Raw genomic sequence first — 19,761 nt, 5'->3', positions numbered from 1 at the left:
TTTCGAGAGTGCCGCTTTAGGGTTTCAAGGCTTCATTCTGGGGAAGGGTGGCAGCCTGTGGCTGTAGGATTTCCTTCACCTTAAAAGAAAAGTCCTGCTGCTAATCCTCCTCTTCCCCCTTTCCTCTTCTAGCATTTTTTTTTTTTTTTCGGCCTCCCAATTCGGCTGGGAGATCATTGACCTAATATGACTATGTGCCTGACCCTAAACCAAGGTTTACCAGGTAATATTTGAATGAGATTTGCAGCTTTTAAAAGATTAAACTTTACTTTTTATAATAAACAGATGTTTAGCTAAATAAAAAAAAACATTTTTTTCTATAACTTTAGTTACATTACCTACCGGTAATGGAGTATTTCCCATGATGTGCAGGCTTCCAGACTCTTCAGAAATCTTCACTACAGGGCTGTTCTGTCCTCCTCCTGCTGCTAAACTTCTGGCAATTTGGGGCTTTAGTTCTCGGGGGTTAGCTGCACTAAAGAAGAATGGGAACCCATCCCCCCCTGCCCTATCCTCCATCCACAAAAGCTCTTTCACTAATTACACTGTCTAAAACATGATCTGTCAATGGGGGAGAGATGGATCAGTCCCGCTGTTCTCTCCCCCATTCACAGATCATGAATGGGGGAGACAGGGGACAGGGCAGCCCTTGAGTGACGATTTCTACAGAATTCAATAGCCTGCACATTATGGGATGTACCGTACTTTATTACAATAATTAATGTACTAAACCTGTAGAGAATTTTATTTTATTTTGTTACCAATCTTAAGCTTTGACATGTTAAAGCTTATAGCTTGGCAAGCAGACTGTAATACACATATATATATATATATATATATATATATATATATATATGTATATTTTGCGGAATGCAAGTAGTTTACCTGGGCTATGACTGAAGCTATCAGCTATAACCCCAGTATCTTTTTCTTTAGCCGGGCTGGCTTTCTCATGAAAATGCTCCGAGCTGCTCATGATCCACTGGAACGCTTTCAGAAGTGGCGAAAGGGGGCACCCACCCTTCCGCCACTCACCGGTGTTTCTCAGGCTTACCGTTTCCACCGGCGTGCCCAAGAAACAAACTGAAGGTGCGGCCGGCTGGCCACAGAGTTGATAAAAGACTAAGGCTAAGTTTACACTTATTTGAATTGGATGTGGTTTTCCCCGCATCCAATTCGCATAAAAAGAGACTGGGACCGAATGGAGCCAATTCATACACCACCGGGACGGCCGAGGTCTGCACTGGAAAAGGGTCCTGTGCGTCTTTGGCTTTGTTTCAGGTCCACATTCAGGTAAAAATTCAGACCTGATTCAAACATGAAATGGAGAACAGGGACACACTGGACCTCCTTCTGCAAGCCGCGGCCACATAGTGTGAACCCAGTCTAAATAGTCTTTGCCTCTATGGCCTTGGAGGACTGGAGCAAAGTTATGACGTCACTTCCTGTCCAGGGTGGAAGTAAACATTTTTTTTAAGCAAAAGATCACAATTTTTTTTTAATCTTTTGATTTTAAAGGTAAAAAAGAGATATGGGATCTTTTTGACCCCAGATCTCTCCATAAAGAGGACCTGACATCCTGATTTCTATTGTTAGAAAGGTTGTTTACATTCCTTGTAAAATTAATTGTAACAGAACCCGGACACTCCGACTGGATATCTCCGCCAAGAAGCTGATTCCTAAGCTCTGGAACACGAGATCCGTGAACCTGGCTATAGTTACCCCAATAACTCGACAGTTTTGGAGTCAACCAGAATGAACTGTTTATTGAAACACAGGCACAAAGAGATATACACTGTTACACTGTGGGACAATCCCCCCCCCCCCTTAACAGCCAATCCACATACACATATATATCCCATAATAAGGCAGACAGAAACAATAGAACAATGGGATACAGCTACTTAACAATAAAAAAACCCACCCCACCTCACTATCTAGCAAGGGTCTATGAGGCACTGCAATATTCTAGCATTCTGAAAAGTCAAACTGATCATCTTCATATATTTCCTGAGGGACACTGTTCAGAAATATTATTGTCCCAAATGAAAGAGCCCCTCACTCTTTCAACACAAACCACACATATAGAACCCAGGATAGCCTGGGTAACACGAAAGGCTGAGTCCAGTGTGGTTGTACAGTGAGTCTGATTAGTGCAGACCCAACTGGGGTTCTTGGTCACCCTGTGCCTATAATAGACACAGGGTGACTTACACATAAGAGGGGCCAGGGAAGCTGGAAAAGGTGTTTCCCAATCTCTCTAAAGTAATCTGGGTTCCACAAGCCCCCCACCCAAAGTAATTAAAAAAAATAAAAAATAAATGGACAGTGAAATAATAAAAAACAAAATAAATAAGAAAAAAACATTGAAAGAGTCCCCCGTCCTTCCATGCTTGCATGCAGAAGTGATTGCATATGTAAGTCATGCACGCATATGTACACGGTGTTCACACAACACATGTGAGATATCAATGCGAACGTTAGAGGAAGAGAAATAATTCTAGTGCTAGACCTCCTCTCTAACTCTAAATGGGTAACCTGTAAAAAATAGTAATTTGTTGCCATTCCACAAGCATTCGAAATTTTAAAGGGTGACATGTTAGCTATATATTTACTGAGCATAACATCATCTTTCAAATTTAACATAAAAATTGGGATATTGTGTTTTTTTTTAATAAAGTATATTTTTACAGTGTATTTTACAAAGTGTTTTTTTTCCCAAAAAAAAGGGGGGGGGGGGTTTGCAAATATCTTGTGACATAAGCGCAATGTTTACCATTTTATTCCCTAGAGTGTCTTCTAGAAAAATATAAAATGTTTGGGGGTTATAAGTAATTTTCTAGCAAAAAATACAAATGTAAACAAAAAGTACCAGAAAACGCTTGGTCTTCAAGTGGTTATGATAAATGTTTTTGGTTTCTCATTACAGGAAAAAAACTTGAGAAACAGCAATGCTCAAGAACTCCCGGGGAAAGAGTCTTCTCCCCTGCCTACCAATGTCTGGTTAGTGTAAAACTTGTACATCACACACTTAGGCTGCATTCACATGTCAGCGTATGATCGCGGGCAGAACTGCTGCGGTTCCGCCCGCGATTCGGAGATTTATTGCAAATCGCGGGACGCCTAGCGTTGCCCGTTGATTTGCAATAGCCCCCCAAACGCCGAGCGATGTTGCCGCGATTTACGCCCGCCGAATCGCGGCAACATCGCGCAAACAAAATCGCGGGACGCAATACGCTCCAAAGAAGCTCTTGTACTTTTTTGGAGCGTATTGCGTCCCGCGATTTTGTTTGCGCGATGTTGCCGCGATTCGGCGGGCGTAAATCGCGGCAACATCGCTCGGCGTTTGGGGGGCTATTGCAAATCAACTGGCAACGCTAGGCGTCCCGCGATTTGCAATAAATCTCCGAATCGCGGGCGGAACCGCGGCGGTTCTGCCCGTGATCATACGCTGACATGTGAATGCAGCCTTAAGAAAGTTATATTTGAATTGTTGATTTTAGTATCACATATTTTTTACATCACTGCTGCACTTAAACAGTGCGGCAAAAATATATTCAGGTATTTTTATCCTTCTCAGAAGTGGAGAAAATGTTCAATATCCTTTACCACACAACCCATAAATTTATAGTATTTTAATTTACTAGACACAAAATGTTTGTCTGTCTCTAGTTGAATGATTTAGGATCAATGGCAAGCAGAACAAATAAATCAAGAAATATTATAAGTTCTCTTGATAAAAGAAGAGATTTTAATGAAGAGATGCTTTATTAAAGACTGACTGTGTGTTGATCTTTGGCAAAGCTCGCAAAGTCTTCTGTAACCATAGAAAAAATGAACACTAAGTAAACTAATTCTGTTTTGTTACAACATGTAATTAGCAGAACTCGTCTATTTAGACTGGGTCTTAAGGGCCCTCATATTTTAGGACTTTTAAAGTGGTATTAAACCAAAAACCAAAAATCAAATATATTTCAGTTTATTAATCATTAGATGTGGTCAGAGATGTATAGTAACGAAGTAGAACTACTTAAGTAATGTACTTAAGTACCGAAATGCGGTATCTGTACTTTCCTAGAGTAGAATTTTTTTCTCCTACTTCTACTTTTACTTCACTACATTTTTTCGATGATTTCAATACTTCTACTCAAGTATTTTTTTTTTGTGCTGCATAGTTACTCGTTACTTTTAAAAAAATTACCACTGCCAGAACAGTAAATGGCAGGTTGCATGAAGCTCAAAAAAATGTGTATAATGTCATTTGTAAATCAGCGCATACGAAAATAAAGGCTGTGTATAATAAAAGCTGCTATACCAAATCTTTCCAATAAAAAGAAAATATGAAACAAACAAATAAATGGTGCTGCAGCGCTTAAAGTGCATCAAGAAACTACTAACAAACACAGGTTAATCATTTGAATAAATCATTTGAAATAATAAAAACAATATGATGTTCAAACTTTTGACTTCTTTCTTTAATAACTACATAACACAGTACTTCTACTTCTACTTTCAGTACTTGAGTAGAAATTTTTTTTCAAAACTACTGGTACTTTTTACTTTTAGTACTTAAGTAGCAAATTTTTTGAAAAAACTACTTGCAATACTTAAGTAAAAAAAATGTTGAATACTTTAGTACTTCTACTTAAGTAACTTTTTCTGCGAGCACTTCCACTTCTACTTAAGTAATTTTTTGATCGAGCACTTGTACTTTTACTCAAGTAGAAATTTAGAGTACTTTATACAAGTCTGGATGTGGTGCCTGTATGTTCTTTTTTTTTAGGCTTTTCCTCTCTGTTTTCACTTGGAGATCTGGCCAGTAACACATATCCTGTATTATACAGACACCATTTTGGATGAATGAGCACAGGAGGCAGATTTGGACAGCAGCATTTTCAGTCTTTGGTGAAGGGAACGTTAGACGTATTAGCAGATTTAAATACACTAAGAAATTGAAGCTGAACTCAAGCTAATACTTTATATTTATCAGTCACTGCAAACTGCCTTTTCCTTTTGGGATAAAGGTTTTACATGAATAAAAGCTGATCCTTTTAAGCTCCTCTGCCAGTGTTAAATGGCCTGTCTCATCCCTATTACTGCAAGAGAGCTTTTCGGTTGAAAAGCAACAGACTTACTGGCTGGATCACCAGATGAATTTAAATAGAAAGCCTAAAAAAGGAAACTTACACAGCCATCACATCTAAGAATTGGTGAGTTGCAATAAAAAAAAATGTTTGTTTTACGGGTTCAATACCGCTTTATAAAAAAAAAAAAAAAACACACTTAACCTGTGCTTATATAAGAGCAATAATAAAAAGAAGCACCTGGCACAATACATTGGTTATGACAGATAACAACATAAAATACAAATACAGTGCTTTAAATAAAGTCCATATATGAAAAAACAATGAAGGTCAAGAAAAAGAGTCCCAAGGTGTAAGATTTGAATCAAGGTGCCAAAATAGATCCTCCACTGACAATAGTCCACACACTGAACCTTACCCTTTAACATGGATCATTACTTTCATAATGGTCAGATGCTCATTGTGTAATTCGACAGTAATCACATGGCCACTGATCTGGATCAATTGTTCCCGATGTAAGGAGCTCATCCACAACATAAGTTTGGGCACATAAGGATCAAAAGAAATCAGCAGGAGAACCCCATAGTGTAGTAGGTTTGGTCCACATTTATTTGCAATAATAAAAAAACACTCATCAAACGAACAGCATAAAATGCCTGTAAACCAGAATGTACTGGGAATGTTTCAAACCCACAAAATGGCGACATTTACGCAAATCGGCTCCATCCAACACGATTCATCATATAGACGTCACTATGTACACTGTATCAGTTAAAGTCGCTGATTGCAGCGAATGATTCACAACCAGTGAAACATTCACTACTTTAAATATGCACCTTAGTGTGCAAGAATTGTTTTGATTCATAGGAAGATTTATCAAAGGAGTGCAGCATTTACTTTTGCTAAATACATTTTAACTTAGCACATGAGGTGAAGCTGTGCTGACTTCAATCATTTAATAAGGTGTCAACAAAAATAAAGTTTTTTTTAATTATCCTTGCATATATTTGGGTATTCGTTTCAAAGCTTTACCTAATTTACTAAACTAAGTGAAAATTCACTTTGCTAAGTCTTACTCTTTAGTAAATCCTCCCCAGAGTGAATGGTTTTTACTGGTGCAATGGCTCCTAAAATGTAATTCAAGCTCTCTTTAATCAACCTTGGCTACCAAAAAATGGCACTCATTAACCTATTTTATTACAGTATTTTGTCACAAAAAGGAAAAATAGCAAAATATGAAAGCAAAATACAAAAATGTAAGAGACAGTACACAACTAACAATCAAATACATTAAATAAACATAGCCAACCAAATATACCTCCCTCCCTGAAAAAAAGACCCCATTTAACGATTATTTTCCCAAGGCATCGCACTGAGCAAAATTGAAATGTCCCACTTCCTTTTAAGCCTTTTTTTGGACATTGGTGTCTCCAGCGAGGTTATATTTACAGAATAAAAAAGGCATTCAAAATTCAGTGTCCATAATCTTCTGATTCTACAGTGTTGGTGAGGTTTTGATTCAACTATTTGGTCAAAAAGAGGCCATAAAGCAAAGGTGTAGTGTGGGGTGGGCCTGTAGAATGCTGGCAAAGAAGTTAAAAAGCCATAAAGGGCCTTCAAAGGGTCTGGTAGAGATTGCACAACTTAAAATCACAACTTAAAAACCCAGTGGTGTATCTGGTCAGATATTGCAAAGATTTAAGGTCTTAGTCTGTCATGCTGCTATTGGAGAAAGGTAGTGTTATGTAGTTAGGGGGCAAGTAGTAGGATTCCCCATTATTTTTGGTCAAAGGTCCAATGTTAACCACTTGCCGACCGCCGCATGACTATTTACTGCGGCGGTTAGCCCCTCACAGGCAAAGCAACGTAGTACTACGTCGCTAGCCTGTGAGGCTTCTAGGGAGCGAGCACGCGCCGCTGAAGGCGCGCTCCCGCGCGGTCACGGATCCCCCCCGGCACTCGCGATCTTCCGTTACACCGGAAGAAAGGCAGGAGGCTGATGTAAACAAAGCCGCCTGTCATTCTTCCCTGTGTAAGAATGGAGATCAGACGGTTCTGCTATGTAGGACCTTTGATCTCTGTTCTTACACCAGTAGCCATGTCCAATCACAGTTAGAAGCGCGCCCCTAGGACACACTTAACCCCTCCCTCTCCAATACAGTTAACTCCTTCACTGCCAGTGTCATTTTTACAGTAACAGTGCATATGTATAGCACTGATTACTGCAGTACTGCATGTCACTGGTAACCCCAAAAGTGTCATAAATGTCAGTCAAGGGTCCGATCTGTCCGCTGCAATGTCGCAGTCCCGCAAAAAAAATCGCAGATCGCTGCCATTACTCGTTGAAAAAAAAAACAACAAAAATGACAAAAATCTTTCCCTTTGTTAGTAAACACGATAACTTTTGCGCAAATAAATCAAAATACGTTTTTTTGCGAATATATGTGGCATAAAACAAATTGGCTGAAAATGTTAAAAAATTTTGATTTTTAAATTTTTTTGGGGGGAATTTCATATAACAAAATGTAAAAAATATTGTTATTTTTGCAAAATTGACGCTCTTTTTTTGTTTATAGCGCATGATCAAAAAATTGCACATGTGATCAAATACCACCAAAAGAAAGCTCTGTTTGTGGGGAAAAAAGGACATCATTTTCGTTTAGGTGCATTGTCACATGACCGCGCAATTGTGCGTTAAATTCACACAGTGCCGAATCGCAAAATAGGCCCTGGTCAGGAAGGGGGTAAAATCTTCCGGGGCTTAAGTGGTTAAAGGAAAGGCAAGAGTTGTAAATGAGTGAGTCCCAGGAATGTAACAATGTGTGTAGGCAGAATGGAAGCTCAATAATGCCCCATACACACGTGCAGATTATCTGCAGACTTTTGTCTGCAGACTTACCAAAACCATATAATATGAGGTCAAACCTAAACACTTTCAATTTGTATGCAATCCGGCAGGCCCTTGCACTACATAGAAAAGGTAAGTCTGCAGACAAAAGTCTGCAGATAATCTGCACGTGTGTATGGGGCATAAGTCTAAGACAATCAGTTGGTTCAAGCCATGAGATGGAGAATGGCAGTACAGACATAATATGTTTGTCAATCATAATCCACAATCTATGACTTACCTTGTAGCACCGATCTAGAATATGATTTAGTGATCTATCTTGATAGTAAAATTCCAGATTTATCAAACTTGCTCCCCCAGTGCTCTTGAATCATATTAGCATGTTATACTGCAGCCCATGACCTCTTCTTAAGTGCAGCGCTAATAAGTGGTACACTTAGTGCCTAAAAAAATTAAAATGCCCAAACAGTGGAACTGAGCCACCATATTGTGATCAAAAGTACAATGTGAACAACTAATAGTGTAAGAAAAGTCCAAATGGTGAACATAAACCGATATTCATCAATCAGATAACAGCTAGGTTATCCAGTATATCTGAAGAACTCCTCCTATGGTAAGTAGGGAGTGTCAGAACAATTAACAGACATCAACCAAATATCAGCATTGAAAACGGGAGGCATTACCCCCAAAGTGTTATCAGATGCTTCTCCACAGTGATATTCGTCCACCAATCTGTGCACTCACCAGACGATGAACAAAGATGAGCCTTATACTGCTGTTATGCGGTATGATAAATATGTAGTCCGCTGTGATGTTTTCGCGATCACTTCCAGTGGGATATACATTGTGTAATGAAGCTCACTAACGGGAGCCAGAGTAGTGCTCATTTATTGTGATATTTATTGAATAAAAGAAGGGTACATGTACACAAGCATAAAAATAGCCATAAAAACGTACAGAAAAAATGCAGATCTTACCACGAGGAAGTGGCAGCGGTGACGTCAGCGCGTAGGCCCCTCCAAATGCGTTTCATGCTCAAAAACATTAATAAGGGATCGACCTATGCTTTTCATGCTCAAACACGTTATCATGGAATCTGCCTATCCGGAAAAGGCGGATCCCTTGATAATGTGTTTGAGCACGAAATGTGCCAGAAGGGGTCTACCCACTGATATCACCACCGCCATGTCCTAGTGGTAGGAGCGGTGTTTTTTTCTGTAAGTTTTTATGGCTGTTTTTATGCTTGTGTACATGCACCCTTCCTTTATTCAATAAATACTACACTGTAGGAGCACTACTTTGGCTCCCATTGGTGAGCTTCTTTACACAGTGTATATCCCACTGGAAGTGATTGCGGAACCAGCACAGCGGACTACATATTCATTATACCGCATAACAGCAGTATAAGGCTTATCTTGGTTTATCTTCTGGTGAGTGCACAGATTGGTGGAGGGATATCACTGTGGAGAAGCATCTGACAACACTTAGGGTGTATTGCTCCCTGTTTGCAATGCTGATATTTGGTTAATGTATGGTGAGTTTTCTGACATTCCATACTTACCATTGGAGGAGTTCTTTGGATTTAATGGATAACCCAGCCGTTATCTGACTGATAAATATTGGTTTATGTTAACCATTTGAACTTTTCTTACAGTAATAATTGTTCATGTTGTACTTCTGATCACAATTTGGTGGCTCTGTGGACATTTTTATTTATTTAGGAACTAAGTGTACCACTTATTAGCGCTGCACATACTTTATTCATTGTTGCCATTTGAAGGTTGTATATTCATCTTTTTTTGTGCAAGCTGCCATACACATTATTTTATCTAGCACTCACTTAATTTTGGATTTTTACATTACCGCTTCTTGCCCATTCTTGCAGCAATTTTGCATGAATCTGTTGAAAAAGAATTTCTGTAGTCATAGAACCGGTAAATAAATCATGGGATGATATTTGATTTGACGATGGCGGTTCTCCAAAACCAGGGGTGGAGGAGGTGGGTTTGAGATTTAAGCAGTCTCAAAACACTTGAGTACACCCCTCACATTTTTGTAAATATTTTATTATATCTTTTCATGTTACAACACTGAACAAATTACACTTTGCTACATTATAAAGTAGTGAGCGTGCAGCTTATATACCAGTGTAAATTTGCTGTCCCCTCAAAATAACTCAATACGCAGCCATTGATGTCTAAACCGCTGGCAACAAAAGTGAGCACACACACAAGTGGAAGTGTCCAAATTGGGCCCAAAGTGTCAATATTTTGTGTGGCCACCATTATTTTCCAGCACTGCCTTAACCCTCTTGGGCATGAAGTTCACCAGAGCTTCACAGGTTGCCCCTGAAGTCCTCTTCCACTCCTCCATGATGACATCACAGAGCTGGTGGATGTTAGAGACGTTGCGCTCCTCCACCTTCTGCTTGAGGATGCCCCACAGATGCTCAATAGGGTTTATGTCTGGAGATATGCTTGGCCAGTCCATCATCTTTACCCTCAACTTCTTTAGCAAGGCAATGGTCGTCTTGGAGGTGTGTTTGGGGTTGTTATCATGTTGGAACACTGCCTTGCGGCCCAGTTTCTGAAGGGAGGGGATCATATTCTGCTTCTGTATATCACAGTAAATGTTGGCATTCATGGTTCCCTCAATGAACTGTAGTTCCCCAGTGCTGGCAGCACTCATGCAGCCCCACACCATGACACTCCCACCACTATGCTTGACTGTGGGCAACCTGGTTGCCCCCACACACGCTTGGCACCATCTGAATCAAATAAGTTTATCTTGGTCTCATCAGACCACAGGACATGGTTCCAGTAATCCATGCCCTTAGTCTGCTTGTCCTCAGAAAACTGTTTTGCAGGATTTCTTGTGTATCATCTTTAGAAAAGGCTTCCTTCTGGGACGACAGCCATGCAAACCAAATTGATGCAGTGTGTGGCGTATGGTCTGAGCACTGACAGGCTGACCCCCCACCCCTTCAACCTTTGCAGCAAAGCTGACAGCACTTATACATCTATTTCCCAAAGACAATCTCTGGATATGACGGTGAACACGTGCACTCAACTTCTTTGGTCGACCATGGCGAGGTCTGTTCTGAGTGGAACCTGTCCTGTTAGACTGCTGTATGGTCTTGACCACTGTGCTGCAGCTCAGTTTCAGGGTGTTGTCAATCTTCCTATAGCCTAGGCCAGTGATGGCGAACCTTGGCACTCCAGATGTTTTGGAACTATATTTCCCATGATGCTCATGCACTCTGCAGTGTAGGTGAGCATCATGGGAAATAGTGTTCCAAAACATCTGGGGTGCCAAGGTCCGCCATTACTGGCCTAGGCCATCTTTATGTAGAGCAACAATTCTTTTTTCAGATCCTCAGAGAGTTCTTTGCCATGAGGTGCCATGTTGAACTTCCAGTGACCAGTATATGAGAGTGAAAGCGATAACACCAAATTTAACACACCTGCTCCCCATTCATACCTGAGACCTTGTAACACTAACCAGTCACATGACACCGGGGAGGAGAAATGGTTAACTGGGCCCAATTTGGACTATTTCACTTAGGAGTGTACACACTTTTGTTGCCAGCGTTAGACATTTATGGCTGTGTGCTGAGTTATTTTGAGGGGACAGGACATTTACACTGTCATACAAGCTGTACAGTCACTACTTTACATTGCAGCAAAGTGTAATTTCTTCAATGTTGTCACATGAAACGATATAACACTGCTGCCACTTCCAAACTTCTCAGTCTAACCTCCTCCTTTGACCTGAAGCAATGGATACATGCTTCTACTCACTCTGAAGGCAATACCCTTGACCTTGTTTTCTCCCACCTATGCACTCCACACAACCTTTCAAACAATCCTTTCCCTCTCTCTGATCACTACCTTATTAGTTTCACTCTCTCCCTCTCCTCCACCTCCTCTTCTTCCAGCTACCATACAGTTACCCGCAGAAACCTACGCCATCTCAACCCTTCTCTTCTCTACTAGGGATGATCGAACTTTTGAAAAGTTCGGTTCGACCAGAACACCCGAATTTTCCAAAAGTTCGGTTCGGATTTCAGAACCCCATTGAAATCAATGGGACCCGAACTTCGGTAATCAAAAAACACAATTTTTAAGCCCAAAAACCCAATAAATGCCCCTAAAAAGTGCCTAGGGTTCTGGGTCATGCCCCATTAACTATTAATCACACAAAAAAAAGTTCTTAAAAATTGTCATTTTTGATAAAAAAAGCCAATTATTGAAAAAAAAAAAGAGAGAGATTTTTTGATTTTGATTTTTAGACATATATAGGTGTGATAGTAGCAGAAATATATGCTTGCGCTAATGAAATCATTTACAGTAATATATTTCTGCTACTATCACACCTATATATGTCTAGGTGTGTATATAAATATATGTATGTGTGTATATACACCACTATACACAAGTTCAGATGTTTTGACTGCCTCAAAAGAACCCCAAAAAATTCAAAAAAAAAACGCTAGCGTCAAAAAAAAATGCCCAGGTGTGTTTTTGCTGGCATTTTTTGGGGGTTTTTGGAGGCAGGCAAAACATCAGAACTTGTGCACAGTACCACTATACACAAGTTCAGATGTTTTTCCTGACTGCAAAGAACCCAAAAAAATGCCTTCTATTAAACCGGCAAGGTGTTACAGCAGCGAAGCCAACCCCCTGAGCTGAAAGTTTTCTAATACAAACAATCTTTTTTTTTTTTATGGTTCTGGACATGCTACAGAGCTGAAACTTCACATGTACACTTTTTAGACCCCCCAGATACTAAATCCAAATCTCTTTTTTTATTTTTTTTCAATAATTGGCTTTTTTATCAAAAATGACAATTTTTAAGAACTTTTTTTGTGTGATTTTGTGTCTGGGGGGTCTAAAAGGTGTACCTGTGAAGTTTCAGCTCTGTAGCATGTCCAGAACCAGAAAAAAAAAGGATTGTATGTATTAGGAAACTTTCAGCTCAGGGGGTTAGCTTCTCTCCACACCTTGCCGGTTTCAAAGCAGGCATTTTTTTTGGGTTCTTTGCAGTCAGGAAAAACATCTGAACGTGTGTATAGTGGTACTGTGCACAAGTTCAGATGTTTTGCCTGCCTCCAAAACCCCCCAAAAAATGCCAGCAAAAACACACCTGGGCATTTTTTTTTACGCTAGCGTTTTTTGGCATTTTTTTGGGTTCTTTTGAGGCAGGCAAAACATCTGAACTTGTGTATAGTGGTATATATATACACATACATATATTTATATACACACCTAGACATATATAGGTGTGATAGTAGCAGAAATATATTACTGTAAATGATTTCATTAGCGCAAGCATATATTTCTGCTACTATCACACCTATATATGTCTAGGTGTGTATATAAATATATGGATGTGTGTATATACACCACTATACACAAGTTCAGATGTTTTGCCTGCCTCCAAAACCCCCCCAAAAATGCCAGCAAAAACACACCTGGGCATTTTTTTTTGACGCAAGCGTTTTTTTGCCATTTTTTTGGGTTCTTTTGAGGCAGGCAAAACATCTGAGCATGTGTATAGGGGGTATATATACACATATATGTCTGAATATATACCCCTAGACATATATAGGTGTGATAGTAGCAGAAATATATTACTGTAAATGATTTCATTAGCGCAAGCATTTATTTCTGCTACTATCACACCTATATATGTCTAGGGGTATATATTCAGACATATATGTGTATATATACCCCCTATACACATGTTCAGATGCCATGTCTGACATCAAACATGTCCTCAAAAAAGCACTGGCAGTGGCAGCCCCTGCAGCATAAAAAATGCTTGGCTGGTGAGAAGCCATATGGGTGTGCCGAAGCAATTCAGAGAAATTATCATTTCTCTATAGCGGTCACCCTGCTATGGAAGGGTTTTGTCACCCTGCCATAGCAGTCACTGCCAGTTAACCCTACACTACACTACGGTCCCCTTACACTTAACACTTTCCCCACAGAAACTAAATTTTTGAAGCTAACTTAAGTGTAAAGGAGCACTCTAACTACACTAGATATCCCTTTCCTCACGCTAAAAATAGCTAAATGACACTTTTAAAGTAAAATTAACAGAACTGCTTCCACTGTCTTCCATGTCCAGTATAACAATGCAAGGAATATGGCGGGGGTGATCTTATATACTGGGGGGCGTATTCACTAATGATTGGTCTAGGGACCCCCTAGTCACTCCAATCACATTCCTAGCATTCTCCTGCCTCCTCAATTGGCTTTTGCTAATGGTTCTGGTCCAATCACGGGCTTTTAAAGCCCATTTCCTGAAGCATTGCATTTTGGGCGGTTCTGGTTGCCAAATTCCGAACTTTTTGGGCAAAAAGTTCTAAATTCGGCCGAACCTCGAACACCCAATGTTCGGGCCAAACCGATGGTCGACCCGAACCGTTCGATCATCCCTATTCTCTACTCTGGTACCGACCACCGCTATGACAAAATCGCACCCCTGTCCTGCACCCACCTAGCCACTTCTGTCTACAACGCTTCACTCTTAGCCTCCCTGGACACACTGGCCCCCCTCACCACACACCGACTCAGGCCCCGACCCCTTGAACCTTGGCAAACCAATAACACTAGAAGTCTGAAAAAGCATAGCCGTGCTCTTGAGCGCCTATGGCGTAAGACTCGGTCTCAGAAAGATTTCAACCAATATAAATCTGCCCTCCAAAAATACAATTCCAGTCTCCACACTGCCAAACAGACCTATTTTATCACTCTCATTAACAGCCTGTCATCACACCCTCGACAACTCTTCAACACCTTTAACTCCCTACTCCATCCTCCACTACCCCCTTCCACCAACTCACTCCCACCAACTCACTCACTGCCCAGGAGATTGCCTACCACTTCAAACAGAAGATTGATACAATGCGTAAGGAGATTCGTAATTCGTAAAGGAGATTGTTGCTGTTCAGATATCTTCCATGCCTTATGCTTCATGCCCACAGGTGCGATCGCTACTTCCCTCATTCAACCCCGCCACTACAGATTAGGTTGCTAAACTACTTGCTAACGTCCACTTAACCACCTGCCCTCTGGATTCTGTTCCCTCGCAAATGCTACGTTCACCTTCTGGCCCTATGCTATGCTCTCTAACCCACATCTTCAATCTCTCCCTCTCTTCTGGCAACTCTCTAAAACATGCACTAGTCAGCCCCATACTTAAAAAGCCCTCATTGGACCCAACCGATCTGAACAACCTACGTCCTATTTCCTTGCTCCCCTTTTCCTCGAACGTCTAGTCTACAACCGGCTGTGCGACCACCTTGCTGAGAATAGCCTCCTTGATCCCCTTCAGTCTGCATTTCGGCCTCAACACTCCACTGAAACTGCTCTCCTAAAACTTACAAACGATCTACTAACAGCCAAAACCAATGGACACTATTCTGTACTCCTACTTCTGGACCTTTCTGCTGCCTTCGATACGGTTGACCATCCCCTCCTCAAAAAACTCCATGCCTTTGGTCTCCGTGACTGTACTCTTCACTGGTTATCTTCCTACTTATCCAACCGCACCTTTAGCGTTGCATACAATTGTACTTCCTTCTCTCCTCTTCCCTTCTCTTCCCTTCTCTGTTGGGGTCCCCCAAGGCTCTGTTCTTGGACCCCTCCTATTTTCAATCTACACCTCCTCTCTGGGTCAGTTGAAAGCCTCCCACGGCTTCCAATACCATCTTTACGCTGATGATACCCAAATCTATCTATCCACCCCTCAGCTCTCTCCCTCAGTCTCCTCACGTATCACTAATTTACTATCAGATATATCGGTCTGGATGTTGCACCACTTCCTAAAACTCAATCCATCCAAAACCTTATAATTTTTCCTCCACCACGTGCCCCTTCCCCTGATTTCTCTGTCAATATCGATGGCATTACTATCAGCCCATCCCTGCATGCCAAGGTCTTAGGTGTTGTCCTGGACTCTGAACTTTCCTTCAAACCCCACATCCAATCGCTGTCCAAATCTTGACGCCTCAGCCTCCGCAACATCTCCAAAATACGCCCCTTTCTAACCAAAGACACAACAAAACTCCTAGTTCCCTCCCTGGTCATCTCGCGCCTCGACTACTGCAATTCTGTTCTCGTTGGCATAACTCTAAACAGGCTATCCCCCCTTCAATCCATCATGAATGCTGCCGCCAGACTCATCCACCTTACCAATCGCTCAGTGTCCGCTGCTCCTCTCTGTCAAGCCCTCCACTGGCTCCCACTCACCCAACAAATTAAACTCAAAATACTTACAACATCTTACAAAGCAATCCACAGCTTAGCCCCAAGCTACATCACCAGCCTCGTCTCAAAATACCAACCTAATCGCTCTCTTCGTTCCTCCCAAAACCTCCTGCTCTCTAGCCTCCTCGTCACCTCCTCCCGTGCTCGCCTCCACTACTTTTCCAGAGCCTCTCCTATGGAACTCCTTACCCTTATCTGTGCGATTATCTCCCACTCTATTAGCTTTTAGGCGATTTCTGAAAACCATCCTTTTCAAAGAAGCCTATCCTACCAACCCCTAACAAATGTACCTCCATTTTCTCCATCAACCCATCCCCCACGGTTATTTCCTTTTGTTTCACTTGACCCTCCCTTCTAGATTGTAAGCTCTAATGAGCAGGGCCCTCTAGTTCCTCCTGTTTTGAACTGTATTGTAACTGTATTGTCCTCCCTCACATTGTAAAGCGCTGCGCAAACTGTTGGCGCTATATAAATCCTGTATAATATTAATAATAATAGTATAATAAAATATTTACCAAACTGTGAGGGGTGTACTCACTTTTGTGAGATACTGTAAGTGTTAGCCAGTTTAGAAGGTATATTGATCCCAAGATATTTATCTGCTCTAGGCTGTCCCGAGAAATGGAAAATGGTTTATAAAGAAGTCTTCTCAAAGCTTTCCATCCCGTTAGCCGTCTACCCACACTTGATTCCGGGTCTTTCAGTTGCTATATAGCGACAGCAGGGATTCCATTTTCATGAACCTACTAACCAACAGCCCAGTGTATTGGAAGCATTCACTCTGCACGGTATACACTCATTGCGTAAAAGCACCCACCTCCCCAATCTTACTGTGCCTCTCCATATCTGCAAATTCCTTATAGGCTCCCAGGAAACTAAAAGTAAGGGTATCTCGCTCTTCTACAAGCTATTCCATCAGTGTTCGCTAGTGCGTAAATCCCAACCTATGCTAAAGCGGGAACAAGTTTTAGACAGAGAATATCCCATTACTAAGTGGTCTGCCGCCATAAGAATTAACACCAAGGCCTCGGCCTGTGTTGACCATTGGGACAATGCCCAAAAAATACTACATAGGTACTACATGACCCCCTCTAGGCTGAACGCGATAAACTCTAGCATCTCACCTATGTGTTGGAGGGAGTGCCAGGGTAGGGGTAACCTGTACCATGTGCTATGGGACTGCCCAAAGATCCGCCCATTATGGAGAGAGGTTTCCTCTCTACTATCACACATATGTGAACGTCAGTGTACCCTGAACCCAGCTATGGCGCTCTTAAGTATAGGAGCGGATGAACTCCCTTTTCATAGTAGAATAATAGCGGCGCACATATTGTTTGCCACCAGAATAGCGATAGCCGCACTTTGGAGGTCCCCTATGATCCCTTGTATTTCTGATATCAAGAGGAGAGTACATTCTCAATGTGAAATGGAAAGGATGCTGGCGTATAAAGAAAAAAGGGCGGTTAGGTTCCATAAGAATTGGGACTTTTGGCTAAAGGCTTCTACTGACAATGTTTAGTGTTGAGTACAAATAGTTTAGGATTCTCAGGTTCTCAGGTCCTCTGACGCTAACTTGACGTGACTCTGAGCAATTTCAGGGCTTTTCTTCCAGTGGCAGGCACCTAGTTGTCCCTTCCTCCCCCTATCTCTATTCCCCCCCTCCCTCCCCCCTCCTTTCCCTACCCCCCTCCATACCTCCCCTTCTTTACCCTTTATTCTTACCCTTGTCCAACCTAACCTAGTACTTAGGCCCACAACGGGCTCCAGGAGAACCCTATGGTAGACCAGCCTGCGGGCGATGGTGGTTCTTTTAGCTAAAGTTTTTACTAACTTAGCATAACCTAGTTGGGTTAAGGGGGCAGGTAGTGGCGCACTTGCCTCCTCCAATAGCAGTACTAAGGGGTACTTGATCACAGTGTATTCCCTTTGGGGGTGATGAGTATCTCTCTGCTGTCCATTCCTAGCCTAGTAGGTTATCCAAAAAGTATGAGTAGTTAGGATAGGTAGTGGTTATTAGTGTGTGGAGAAAGAATTACCTTTACAGTAGCTATGCAAGAAATGATAGGGTTCAACGATGTTTTTGATGTTCCAGTGACACTTGCTTGACTGTATTTGTATACCTTTTTCATGCAACTTGTTACGCTGTTAATGTACAGAAAAGTTTGATTTTTCTACTTGTACATGTCTACTTTACTTCAATAAAAAAGTTTGGTTAAAAAAAAAAAAAAAAGAAGTCTTCTCAGCAATCGGTATTGTCACGTCTAAGGCCTCTGACTTGGTGTAGTTGACTCACTGCCCTCAAATGTCTAAAATATAGAAGTGAAAGGATTGCTACAGTAGTATTACAGACATAAGGACATGCAACATTAGCATGGAGTGGTTTTCTATGCTGTTGACTGATAATTGTTATACCTACATCTAATCTTTATAGGTGTTGATAATATTTTGTTCATATTGACTCTCCCAAAGGTTATACGATAAGGGGATATTTATTTCAGAAATTTTGAGGGGAGATCCATTTGTAGCAAAATTGGCACATTATGTTCTAGTCTAAACAATCAAGCTAGCAGTTTGGCATAAAACATTTGGTCTTTGTTGAGTTAGGAGATAGGTTGGTAACTTGCAATTAGGGTGGGGTCCTCATTGTAATTGGGGAATAATGATAATGTGAGCCCCTGCATTTGTGTCATGAAGGGACAGGTCTTAGAAAGTGCATTTAAAGTTGTTTTTGGGATTGCAGAAAGTTGAGGTATAGATTGTATCAATACCACCCCAAACAAGGTGTTTTGATGTTTCAAATAACTCTGGTCAAGTAATTGGAAAAGTTTCTTGTAGAGCTGAATGAGTAGCAGGTGAGTGGGTGCATCTCAAGCAGTTTTGTGTTTTATTTGTACAGCATGTATATCAGCTAATAATTCGTGATTTTTGCCAGTGTTTCCTTCTATGACTTGGCCACTTGGGTAATAGGTGTACCACATTTGAAAGATTCCCATTTTACATAAGGAGCAGTTTGGTCTATCTGGTGATGTACAATTAAATGTTAAATAACAGTTCAAGATGCTTCACAGACAGGTATTTAAATACAGTTTCATTGAGTTTCCATGTGCACATCTTAGTGTCAGGTACTTGTATTTAAAATTATAAAGGGTGATGATCTGATCAGAGATGGGCACCAATGCTCGCCATGAACTACTAGTCAATCTGGTGATACAAAACTAGGAAATAATAAAGTCTGATGTAGAAGTGATGGGATTGGAAAAAAGTAAAAGCCTTTATGGTTGGGTTTGATATCCTCCAGGCATCTACTAGCTGGCAGAAATAAAAACACTTGCATAGTCTGTTGGTAGCTGCTAGCAAGATTTGTGGTTTGTTGGCAAAGGAGTCAAATTATGGGTTTAAAGCAAAATAAAAATCTCCTACTACTGTTTGTCCAAGATCAGATCAAGAGATGATAGCCAATCCTGATTTGGGAGGAAAAATAAGCTAAGGCATTGTTTTATTATAGATTTGGCACTTAATGAAAGCACGCCTTATTTTCAAATACTTATGGACA

Source organism: Pelophylax lessonae (assembly GCF_965119305.1).
Source record: "Pelophylax lessonae genome assembly, chromosome: 2".
Lineage (NCBI taxonomy): Eukaryota > Metazoa > Chordata > Amphibia > Anura > Ranidae > Pelophylax > Pelophylax lessonae.
The sequence above is the reverse complement of the archived record's forward strand: the minus strand, read 5'-3'. Positions refer to the sequence as shown.